This window comes from Amborella trichopoda, chromosome 8 (genome assembly GCF_054954075.1).
Source record: "Amborella trichopoda isolate Santa Cruz 75 chromosome 8, AtrichopodaSantaCruz75HAP2 v2.0, whole genome shotgun sequence".
NCBI lineage: Eukaryota > Viridiplantae > Streptophyta > Magnoliopsida > Amborellales > Amborellaceae > Amborella > Amborella trichopoda.
In genome coordinates this window covers 41,950,324-41,956,506 of record NC_142343.1, presented here as the reverse complement: position 1 = coordinate 41,956,506, position 6,183 = coordinate 41,950,324, and positions in this window count along the sequence as shown.

Sequence of the window (6,183 nt, the reverse complement as noted above, 5' to 3'; positions counted from 1 at the left end):
ATATGATCAATCAGATCCTTATATACTGAAGCCCTACCACACTTGATCTTCCACTTTTACCTAACATCAGCGTATTCTGGTGTAACCTGTAGTGCCAACTCAATCCCGTAAACATAATCCCAAATATTTTTACATTCGAGAAAGTCCTCTGCACATTCGGTATTTAGATCACCAAACTGTGAAGAACCACCACCAATGCTGTGTGAATCCATCACGACAGCAGAAATCAATTCAAATAAACTACGCAAAAAGGACTTGGGCAAACAGTACTATGCCAAAAATCCAATGAAACTCAAAATCAAATCATCTTTCCTAGTCTCTTAGACCTATCTTTCAAATTCCAGTTCAGACTCAAAATCAAATCATCTTTCCTGGTCTCTTAGACCTATCAACTTAAAAGGCTTTTCTTTTTAAAAGCCCAAAACTTAATGTAAATCTATTGTGCATAAATAAATAAATAAAATTTAAATACCAAATACAATATTGGGGCTATTCATTTTCTTCTCTTCTAATACGAACTGCCGGAAGGTGCTTGTACGCCTTTTGAGCCCTTAGCCTCGTGTATGACGTACAATCTCATAATAAAAAGCAAGCCTCAAAATAACAAATATACTACTTTAAAAGTCTAAACTAGAATTCAAAATACCAATGATAATTTGAACGCAATCCATGGTCAGATGAATGCTCTCAATGTGGTTATTGCTTCTTTGTAGTGATATCACATACGAGGCAAATCAGAAGTTTATTTTACATTTCATACCAGGTGAATAACATTTCATACCAGGTGAATAACATAAAAAATAGAAAGAAAATTTTAAAATATGAAATACAATATTAAAAAGGTTTCCAATTTTAATAGTCTAAAGGTCAAAATTGGCTGATAAGACTAGTCAAAACTGGACAAACACCAATTTTGATTGGTTTTATAGTAATTTTTATTTTTGCTTTGAGTTGACTAGCAAAAATACCGATCATTGGTACAATGGGTCAGATCAACTGGTTTTAACCTGCCATAGAACCATAATATCACCCATATCAATAGTCAAAGATATGTCCAATTTCTTTTCTTCATAGTTTAGGCAAGACACATGTCATCACCGGTTTTATGAATTGCATCTCCCTAGAAATCTCCCATTCATGTTATTTCATAAAAGTGAATGCTTAGGTCATTTAATAGGAAGCTCATTTAAGAACACTATGAACATGTCTACCTTTAGGAAAATTTGAAATGCATTTCTGCCTCCAAAAGTAGAGGATAGGGGAAAGGATTTTTTTTATTTTTTTGGGGGGTAATTCAGTGAGGAAGACACGACCCTAAATAGGGAGTTAGCTTTTTTAAAAAAAATGTCAATAGGTGGTATCAAGTAGGATTGAAAACCAAAATATAATAACTAGGTATGTAGGTGCTACCACTATGACCCAGCCCCTTTCCTATGGGAAAAAGGGTTTCTCTTCCTAAAAAAGGGAAAAACGTTTTCAAACAAGAAAAAGCTAACCTTAGTAGCTTTTGTTTATAATTGTCTTGATCACCACGCATCAAGCAAATTATTGAGGACAGATTCATCACTGAAGGTCTACCATATCAAATAGAATCCTTCATTTGACTTATATACAAGGCATGAAATGAATGCCAAATTTCTTGTCTCTTCTATAAGAGAGACAAGAGTTAATGTTAAAGTTGATGTTATGCTTTTCATAAGTTTCTGCTTGAAATGCCATGCATACAGATCTAGCTACACTAAGGTCATATGCTGACAAATTTCATGAAGAATTTCTGTCAACTACTTAGTAATGGATATTTATAAAACTAAACAAAAATGTGAATGTTATATTTATATGAAGGGAATGTGTACTTATCAATGATAAAAAGGTCAGAATGACTCGTATTCGAAATCAGGCGGCGAGGGGCATCTTACAAAGTTTGATAATATGTTTTTTGACTTTTAAATATAGTCTATATAGCAAATGATCAATTGTCTAATCTCAAATCTAACAAGTAAATATGATTGTAACCTCATTGTGCCAAAACTAAACATCTTCTTGTACTTTCTTTATTAGAATGCTGAGCTTATAAAAAGTATTTTGACATTTTAATAGGATTTGCATCATTATGTAAAGGCAAAGGTGGCGGGGACATTTGTTTCATGTAAGAGGGGGGCTGGCAGTCCCATCATCTATATGCTGGAATTTGTGGCTTCCATGGGTTAACAGGGAAGCCAAAGCATTCCCAGATCATGTTTTCAGTCCCATCATCTATATGCTGGAATTTGTGGCTTCCATGGGTTAACAGGGAAGCCAAAGCATTCCCAGATCATGTTTTCTAATGTTGACGTGCCGTGGCTTCCATGGGTTAGCAGGGAAGCCATGGCATTGATTTTAAGTTTTCATAAGTTTCTTACTGAAATGCCATGTATGTGGCTCTAGCTACATTTAAGTCATATGTTGACAATTTCATAACGAGTTTCTTCTAACTACTTACTAATGGAAATTTATTATGTCAAACATGTTCAAGTCAAGTGAGGTTAGAATTCAACAAAATTGTGAATGTTATATTTATTAGAAGCGATTGTGTAGTTATCCATGATAAAAAGGTCATAATGATTCATATTGGAAATCAGGTAGCTTGGGGCATCTTACAAAGTTTGATAATATGTTTTTTGAATTTTTAATATAGTCTATAGCAAAATGATCAACCATCTGATCTCAAATCTAACATCTAAATATGATTGTATCCTCCTTGTACCACATAATGATTCATATTGAAAATCAGGTAGCTTGGGGCATCTTACAAAGTTTGATAATATGTTTTTTGAATTTTTAATATAGTCTATAGCAAATGATCAACCATCTGATCTCAAATCTAACATCTAAATATGATTGTATCCTCCTTGTACCAAAAGTTAATATCGTATTGTGTACACTCCTTATTAGAATGCCCTACTTTATGGAAATTATGTTGCATTTTAATGGGATTTGTATCATTATGTAAAAACAAAGGTGGCCCTTATACTAAGGGGGCATTTGTTTCATGGAAGACGGGCCTCCCAAAGCCCCACTTTCCATGCACTAGCTGCTCCATCTTCTAATCATTGGAAGCTGCGGCTTCCATGGGTTAACAGGGAAGCCATGGCTTTCCTAGATCATGCTTTCTGATGTTGATGTGCCGTGGCTTCCATGGGTTAGCAGGGAAGCCATGGGCTTAATGTGAAAGTTGATGTTAAGTTTTCATAAGTTTCTGATTGAAATGGCATGCATGTGGATCTAGATACACTAAAGTCATATGCTGACAAATTTGATGAAGAATTTTTGCCGCCTACTTAATGGAACCCTATGATGTCAAACATGTTCAAGTCAAGTGAGCTTAAAACTAAACAAAAATGTGAATGTTTCTATTTTATTAGAAGGGATTGTGTATTTATCCATGATAAAAAAAAAGTTCGGAATGACTCGTATTTGAAATAAGGCGGCTAGGGGCATCTTACAAAGTTTGATAATATGTTTTTTGAATTTTAAATACAGTCTATAGCACATGATCAACCATATGATGTCAAATCTAACATCTAAATATAATTGTAGCCTCCTTGTACCAAAAGTAAACATCTTATTGTTTACTTTCCCCGATCACGTTTTCTGATGTTGACATGTCGTGGCTTCCAGGAGTTAGTAGGGAAGCCATGGAGATAAAGTGAAAGTTGATGTTAAGTTTTCATAAGTTTTTTATTGAAATACCATGGATGTGGATCTAGTTGCACTAAAGTCGTATGCTCACAAATTTCATGAAGAATTTCTGCCAACTAAGTAATGGGAATTTATAATGTCAAACATGTTCAAGTCAAATGAGATTGAAACTAAACAAAAAAGTGAAATATTCATTTGAAAGGACTGTGTAATCCGTAATAAAAAGGTCAGAATGAATCTTATTCAAAATCAGGTGGCCAGGGGCATTTTACAAAGTTTGATGATACATCTTTTGAATTTTAAATATAATCTATAGCACACTATCAACCTAACCATGATTGTGGCTTCCTTGTATAAAAACATAAACATCTTATTTTGTATTTTCCTTATTAAAATACGCTACTTATGAAAAGTATGTTGACATTTTAATGGGATTTGCATCATTATGTAAGGGCAAAAGTAGCGATTACACCAAGGAGCATGGAAGAGGGGCCTGCCAAAGCCCTGTCTTCCATGCACTAGCAGCCCCATCTTCTATATGCTGGAAGTTGCGGCTTCCATGGGTTAGCAGGGAAGCTTGCCCAGATCATGTTTTTCGATGTTTGACATGCCGTGGCTTCCATATCGGCATTGTACTTCCCGCAAACGAACACAGGAGGCCTAACAGTGATGGAAGCCATAGCTTTCAGTAAACAAACATGCCTTAAAAGACAAGAATCCTTTCTAATAAAGTGTCATTGTATCTCAATATAAATAACTAGAGTAGAAACATAATACCGTTTCCAAAACTTCATCTATGAACACATTGGTTACTTAACCATGTTAACATCATACAATCATATTTTGTAACCTTGCGATTGAGGGGCTTATTGTTAACATCAAGTAGAATTAAAATTTATTGGGCATGTACCGTCAATTGAAACAGATAGACCATTGGGCGAAACCTCGAGGTTATTAGAAGATTTGTTCCTACCTAAACACACACCCGGTTTGACTAAACTGTGTATAGTATTTGTAATGTCTAACTTTTGTAACTTTTTAACCTCTTTCTCTCCACAAATCCCATAAATATTTGGATATTGCACAATCCCATAAATTGGGGGATATGGCTCTTGTAACTTATAAAACTCATGTAAAGCATTAGCAAAAGGTGAAAGTTTATATAGAGCCGAGGCTCTAAACAATCAAATTTGAGCCTACCTAAAAAATTTTACTAGAAGGCATCATTTTTCATGCTTAAATATTCTCAAACTGATCATCTCGACATCAAAATGCATAGACATGAAAAAAAAAATAGATTTCAAGTTTTGGAAATAGGGAATTTTGTAATGCATTTTTGGACCGTCAATTTTCAAAATTTTCAAGTTTTCATAGATCTATTGATCTACACTATTTTCGAAGCTTTAAACTTTATAAATTCAGATGAAAATATATTTTAAGGCTATCACAGAGATTTTCAGTATTGAAACCACATTTCTCAATACTATTTGAAGGTAGACAGTATTTGAAGGTAGGCTCTAATTTGATGGTTTAGAGCCTAGGCTCTATACACATAACAAATCAAGTTTTCTTCTCTTTCTATTTTTCTTTATCTGAGGTGAACATTAGGGGTGGAAATTGGTTGTCAAATTTTGAAAAAAATTGACATTAGGGGTGGAAATTGGGATGCTAGAAAATATTTGTCAAATTTGGAAAAAAAACCCCTTTATTACCGTATGAGGATATTTTTTGGATCTCAAATTTTGGGTATATAATCTCTCATCCCATATAATAAACTCCGCTAAAAAATTTCAAGATACCAATCTCTATGTACTAGAGAAAATAATTCCCCAAGATTGAATAGCGACCTTCCAATTTTAAAGGGCTACATCTAAGTGCCACAAACCTTAAAAATCAAATTATTTATTTTAACATCAAATTATTTATTTTAAAATAATTATATAGTGATTGTTGTATGGTTCTCAAAATTTCGATTAAAAAAATCAACGTAGCTAGGTGTTGTAACCGAGGGAGTAGATACAAAGTGCGTTCCAGAAGGAGCAAAGTGTATGCCTATAAGAAAATATGTGTGATTTTCTTCTTGTCTAGAATTGTTATTGTCGGACAATTGGCTAGTTGCGGAAAAAAAAAGGGCAGCAGAAAGAGGGGGTGCGCATTGTATTTCTGGCAAAAAAAAAAAAAAAAAAAAAAAAAAAAAAAAAAAAAAAAAAAAAAAAAAAAAAAAAAAAAAAAAAAAAAAAAAAAAAGAAGGAGGAAAAGAAGGAAGGGTTCTCACAAGGGGTGAAGAGATTATAACCAACAAGGCTGATTTGATCGAAAAAAACTGAACCTTTTTTTGAGAAAGATTGCCTCAGAGTGAAACCCAAATCAAAGGACTTTGAGAACGGCACTAGCAAAAGTTCTCTATAATTGGTGGTTTAGAGGAGGCAAGGATTGTCCCTTGAAAATGTATAGAACATGATCGAATGAAATGAATTAAAAGTGATAAGGACGTCCACTTAACAA